Below are 7320 nucleotides of genomic sequence, written 5' to 3'. Positions count from 1 at the left end.
TTAGGGGAAGGGGAAATAGTTATGTTTATGCTGTTATAGAGAAGCTTTGCTATTGTGAATTGTTTGTACAAAAAATGTGTATGAGGTAACATATGAAAAGCTGACACGTTGCAGGGAGACACGTGGCGGCGAGCTGGGGATGACCGACAATTGCACTATTTTGTGATTTTCGTGGAAAATAAGGTGGCGTTTTTCAAAAAAGTAAAAAAGAAGTCTGGATATTTCTTACCTTTCAGAATTTTATCTTAGCTTCCGGAGGTCTTTTAAAGTGTCTCAAGGGTTTACTAAGACTAAAAAGCTTCTAAGAACGATGGTATTTGGCTTAAATAGCAATTTGTTTTTGTTTTGTCTTTGTTAAATGTATTAGTGAGGAGAATGAATTATTATTTTCTTATGGTGCCTTAAGCAATCTTAACATGGCGTACGTGTTGTTTGTTGACTAGGGTTAGTTTCGAGGCTAACTCTATCATATTAGAATAATACATATTCATATTTTTGATTTAATTAATATTCGGTTCATTATTATGTTATTTGTGTCGTAAATATTCTGTCATGGATGTGTGAAGGAGTACTAAGTGTTCTACATTGGTGGAGGAATGAATTATTGTCTCTTTATATGTCCTTGAACAATATTCAACCTTGCGAGTTAGTTTTTTTGATTGAGTTAGATCGGAAAAATACTTTTTATCTATTTATTCTAAAAAAAGAAATTATATCTTTTGGCAAATGTTCAAATTTGAGTGTGGTTGGATTATTGTAATAGAATTTATATTCTTCGATGACTTTTCTTATAAGCATTTGAGTAACTAAGTTTTTAAATGTAATCAAACCTTTATTCTAGTGCCAAAAAGGGCTTCTTGGAAAAGTATGAAAGAAAACAAGACGCCAAAGAAAGTAAGATCTATGTAATCTAATTTGGGTGTTTTTCCTTAGGTTTTAAATAATGAGTTCATCACATTTAAGACGGAATTTTATGTGCGGAAACGTCGAACAATAAAAACATTTGGTGAGGAAAAAACGAGCTTATAGAAAGGAATGTAACGACCCGACCGACCATTTTGAGCTTTTACACTTCGCTCGTCATTCTCGGGCACGACTAGCCCCGTGTGATGTATTATGACATATAAATCATCGTTTTTGGTTTTCAGGGGGAATCGAAATGAATTTGGAAGAACAGTTCTCAATTTGAAGCTTAAAATTTGAAAGGTTTGATCAAATTTTGACTTGTTAGTATATGATTGTCACGACCCGGATTTTTCACCCTCGGGAGTCGTGATGGCACCTACTAATGAGAGCTAGGCAAGTCAATCCTTAACTGCTTACTTCATTAACAATTACTTCTTTTAACAATTATCAGCGATAGCATGAAAGCAACGGAATTAAATAAATAGGCGGAAGACTTAAGTTTAAAGAAAACTGAACAATAATGCGAGAATCAACATATGCCTCTACCCAAGAACTGGTGTCACATTACTCACGAACTTCTAAGAGTGCTAAATACAACCGTTTGAAAGAAATATAAACTGTTTGTCTCAAATATATGAGATAACATACAGAAATAAAAGATAGAGGAGACGCCGGGCCTGCGAACGCCTGCAAGGCTACCTCAGTGTCTCACTGGACTGAAGGTTGGCTCCCGCGCTTCTGCTGCTGTCCAAAACCTGGATCTGTGCAAAAGAGCACAAAGCGTAGTATCAGCACAACCGGCCCCATGTGCTGGTAAGTGTCTGGCCTAACCCCGGCGAGGTAGTGACGAGGCTAGGACCAGACTCCAGATAAACCTATACAGTTATATAATATATGGCGGAAAAGTAAACAACTAATAAGCAGTTAAAGCTGGGGAAGGGGAACATGCTTCGGGGATAGCAGTTAAAAGGAATAACAGGGAATAATAAGGAAGCTAGCACTATAACTTCTATCACAAATGAAGAAAATAAAGGCAACTTTCACTTTCAGTTTCCTCTTGTTGCAGGCGTGCAACCCGATCCCATTTCTCATATCTCGTGGTAGGCGTACCACCCGCTCCCATTTCATTCTATCTCGTGGTAGGCGTACCACCCGCTCCCATTTTATTATATCTTGTGGTAGGCGTACCACCCACTCCTATTTTATAATATCTCGTGGTAGGCGTACCACCCGCTCCCATTTCATAATATCTTGTGGTAGGCGTACCACCGGCTCCCATTTCATAATATCTTGTGATAGGCATACCACCCGCTCCCATTTCATAATATCTTGTGATAGGCGTACCACCCACTCCCATTTCAATTCACCACACAATCACAAGAAATCCGGCAAGGGAGCATAAGTAATATAATAACTTCCTGGCAAGGGGGACATAAGTAATATAATAACTTCCCGGCAAGGGAACAATGATATCGAAATAGTCATCCCGGCAAGGGAGAATCAGCTATAACCAATCTCACGTTACTAGTACTCAGTTCATTTAATGGAAATACTTAATCATAGAGGATCATTAATTAAAGTATACAAGGTGTCATTCAAAAACACAACAATTTTCAAGTTAAGACCCACGGTCATACTTGACACCAACGTATAGATACTCGTCACCATGCCTATACGATGTACTCAACAAGAAGCAAGTGGAAAATATGACCCAACTCCTAATCCCTCAAGCTAGGGTTAAACCAAACACTTACCTCGATGTCTTGAACACCACTCAAGTCTCAATTATAGCTTTACCTCTTGATTCCACCACCAATCCGCTCGAATCTAGTCATAAGTTACTTAATCATATTAATAAATGCTAAATGAATCAACCCCAATGCATGAAAATGAGTTTTCAAAAGTCTTACCCAAAAGTCAAAAATTACCTCCGGGCCCACGTGGTCGAAACCCGAGGTTCGGACCAAAACCCGATTACACATTCCCCCACAAATTCAAATATATGGTTTGTTTTGAAATCAGACCTCAAATTGAGGTCCAAATCCCCAATTTTTTTTGAGAAACCTAGGTTCTACCCAAATCACTCAATTTCCCCATGAAAATCTTTGATTTGAAGTTGAAATCATGTTAAAAGATATTAAGAAGTGAAGAAAATAAGTTAGAAATCACTTACCAATCGTTTTGGAGAAGAAAAGTTGTTTGGAAAATCGCCTCTTATGTTTTGGGGTTTTGAAAAGTGTAAAATAACTTAAATTCACGTGTATTTATACCCCTCCGAAGTCACAACCGCGGACCGCGCAAGGCCGACCGCGGCCGCGCAGCACCCACCGCGGACCGTGCAAAGGCGACCGCGGCCGCACGCGTTTCCTCGCGGGCCGCACAAAGGGTTCAGAGGCCTGCAATATTTTTCTGAACCTGCAACATCTGATCTTTTTAAGCCTAAGGCATCCCGGAACCTACTAGAAACTCACCGAGCCCTTGAAACTCTAAACCAAGCATGCACACTACCTCAAAACACCCTACGAACATATTCGTGTGATCACATCACCAATATAACGTCATGAACATCGAATTGAGCCTCAAGATCCATGAAATTTCTCAGATTTCCTTTTAAACATCATTTTTCCCAATTTGGGTCCGGATCATGTCAAACGACGTCCGTTTTTTGACCAAACTTTACAGGAGTGATTTAAAACATATATAAAACCTGTACCGGGTGCCGGAACTAAAATACGGGCCCGATACCATTACTTTCACATCAATTTTCATTTCACTTTTCTTTAAACATTTTCAGAGAACAATTTCACTTAAAAATTCATAACTCGGGCTGGGGACCTCGGAATTCGATTCCGGGAATACGCCCATGTCCCATATTTTCCTACGGACCCTCCGGGATTGTCAAATCACGGGTCCGGATCCGTTTACCTAAAATATTGACCGGAGTCAAACTTATTCATTTCGGGGTAAAAACTTAGAAATTTTCACAAGATTTCACGTTTAAGCTTTCCGGCTACGCGCCCGGATTGCGCACACAAATCGAGGCGACTCTAAATGAGGTTTTCAGGGCCTCGGAGATAGATTTCAATTAGAAACAGGTGATGACCCCCTCTGGGTCGTCACATTCTCCACCTCTAAAATAATCGTTCGTCCTCGAACGGACAGAGGAAGGAAGTACCTGAGTCGGGGAAAAGATGAGGATACCGGTCCCGCATATCGGACTCGGACTCCGAGGTCGATGCCTCATGGGGCTGACCTCTCCACTGAACACGAATCGAAGGAAAGCTCTTTGACCTCAGCTGGCGAACCTATCGGTCTAGAATAGCCACCGGCTCCTCCTCATACGACAAATCCTTGTCCAACTGGACAGTGCTGAAATCTAACACGTGGGATGGATCGCCGTGATATTTCCGAAGCATGGACACATGAAACACTGGATGCACGGCTGATAAGTTAGGCGGCAATGCAAGTCTATAAGCCACCTCTCACACTCGATCAAGGATCTCAAATGGACCAATGAACCTAGGGCTAAGCTTGCCCTTCTTCCCAAATCTCATCACGCCCTTCATAGGCGACACTCGGAGCAATACCCGCTCACCAACCATAAAAGTCACATCTCGAACCTTACGATCTGCATAGCTCTTTTGCCTGGACTGAGCTGTACGAAGCCTCTCCTGAATGATTCTGACCTTGTCCAAGGCCTCCTGAACCAAATCTGTACCCAACAACCGAGCCTCTCCCGGCTCAAACTATCCAATCGGAGATCGACACCGCCTACCATATAAAGCCTCGTAAGGAGCCATCTGGATACTCGAATGGTAGCTGTTGTTGTAGGAAAACTCTGCTAAAGGCAAGAACTGATCTCACGAACCTCCAAAGTCAATAACACAAGCTCTGAGCATATCCTCCAATATCTGAATAGTCCGCTTGGACTGTCCATCCGTCTGAGGATGAAATGTTGTACTCAACTCAACCTGGGTGCCTAACTCTCGCTGAACCGCTCTCCAGAAACGCGAGGTGAACTGGTACCTCGGTCCGAAATGATAGATATCAGCATACCATGAAGACGAACAATCTCCCGGATATAGATCTCAGCTAACCTCTCGGACGAATAGTAGACTGCCACAGGAATGAAATGCGCTGACTTGGTCAGCCTATCAACAATGACCCAAACTGCATCAAACTTCTTCCGGGTCAACGGAAGTCCAGTAACGAAGTCCATAGTGATTCTCTCCCACTTCCACTCGGGAAGCTCAATCCTCTAAAATAAACCACCAGGCCTCTCATGCTCATACTTAACCTGTTGACAATTCAAACACCGAGCAACATAGGCAACGATATCCTTCTTCATTCTACGCTACCAATAATGCTGCCGCAAATCCTGATACATCTTCGCGGCGCCCGGATGGATAGAGTACCGGGAACTATGGGCCTCATCTAAAATCAACTCTCGAAGCCCATCCACATTAGGCACACAAACTCGACCCTACAATCTCAGAACTCCATCATCACCTAAGGTAACCTGCTTGGCACCCCCACACTGCACCGTGTCTCTAAGGACACACAAATGGGGATCATCAAACTGCCGATCACGGATACGCTCCAATAACGAAGAACGAGCGACCGTGCAAGCTAAAACTTGACTAGGCTCAGAAATATCCAACCTCACAAATCGATTGGCCAAAGCCTGAACATCCAAAGCAAACGGCCTTTCACCGACTGGAATATAAGCAAGACTGCCCATACTGGCTGACTTTCTACTCAAAGCATCGGCCACCACGTTGGCTTTCCCCGGGTGATATAGGATAGTGATGTCATAATCTTTGAACAACTCCAACCACCTCCTCTGCCTCAAATTCAACTCCTTTTGCTTGAACAAATATTGAAGACTCTTATGATCCGTGAACACCTCACATGCCACGCCATATAGATTGTGCCTCCAAATCTTCAATGCGTAGACAATGGCTGCCAACTCCAAATCATGCACTGGATAGTTCTTCTCATGAACCTTCAACTGCCTCGAAGCATAGGCAATGACCTTGCCATCCTGCATCAACACTACACCAAGTCCAATGCGAGATGCATCACAATAAACGGTGTAAGGCCCTGAACCTGTGGGCAAAACTAACACCGGCGTCGTAGTCAGGGCTGTCTTGAGCCTCTGAAAGCTCGCCTCACACTCGTCCGACCGTATGAATTGGGCACCCTTCTAGGTCAACCTGGTCATCGGGGCTGCAATAGATGAGAACCCCTCCACGAACCGACGATAGTAGCCTGCCAATCCCAAGAAACTCTGAATCTATGTAGCTGATGCTGGTCTATGCCAGTTCTTGACTGCCTCAATCTTCTTTGGATCAACCTGAATACCCTCTGCTGATACAACGTGACCCAGGAATGCCACTGAACTCAACCAGAACTCACACTTTGAGAACTTAGCATATAACTGACTATCCTTCAGAGTCTGAAGAACCACTCTAAGGTGCTGCTGGTGCTCCTCCTGGCTGCGGGAATATATTAGAATATCATCAATAAAGACTATCACGAACAAGTTCAAATAAGTGCCTGAACACTTGGTTCATCAACTCCATAAACGCTGCTGGGGCATTGGTCAACCCGAATGATATAACCAAGAACTCATAATGCCCGTACCGAGTGTGGAAAGCTATTTTAGGGACGTTGGATGCCCTAATCCTCAACTGATGGTAGCCAGATCTCAAGTCAATATTTGAAAATACCTTGGCACCCTGAAGCTGATCGAACAAATCATCAATCCTCGGCAGTGGATATTTATTCTTGATCGTAACCTTGTTTAATTGCCGGTAATCAATGCACATTCTCATTGACCCATCCTTCTTCTTCACAAACAACACCGGCGCACCCCAAGGCGAAACGCTGGGTCTAATGAAACCCTTCTCAAGCAAATCCTGTAATTGTTCCTTTAACTCTTTCAACTCCGGCGGGGCCATACGATACGGCGGGATAGAAATGGTCTAGGTGCTCGGAGTCAAATCAATGTGAAAGTCGATATCCCTATCGGGTGGCATACCTGGCAGGTCTGAAGGAAAAACCTCAGGAAACTCCCAAACAATGGGTACAGAATCAATAGAAGGGACCTCCTCACTAGAATCGCGAATATAAACTAAATAGGCCAAACACCCCTTCTCGACCATACGCCGAGCCTTTACATAAGAGATAACACTACGGGTAGAATGACTAGGGATCCCTCTCCACTCTAAACGAGGCATACCCGGTAAAGCTAAAGTCACAGTCTTGGCATGGCAATCCAAGATAGCGTGGTACGGGGATAACCAATCCATTCCTAATATAACATCGAAGTCGACCATGTCTAAAAGCAACAAATCAACACGGGTCTCAAGACCCCCAAACACTACAATAAAAGAATGATGAACTCGATCG

This window comes from Nicotiana sylvestris, chromosome 12 (genome assembly GCF_000393655.2).
Source record: "Nicotiana sylvestris chromosome 12, ASM39365v2, whole genome shotgun sequence".
In the NCBI taxonomy this organism is placed as follows: domain Eukaryota; kingdom Viridiplantae; phylum Streptophyta; class Magnoliopsida; order Solanales; family Solanaceae; genus Nicotiana; species Nicotiana sylvestris.
This window is presented reverse-complemented; position numbering follows the sequence as displayed.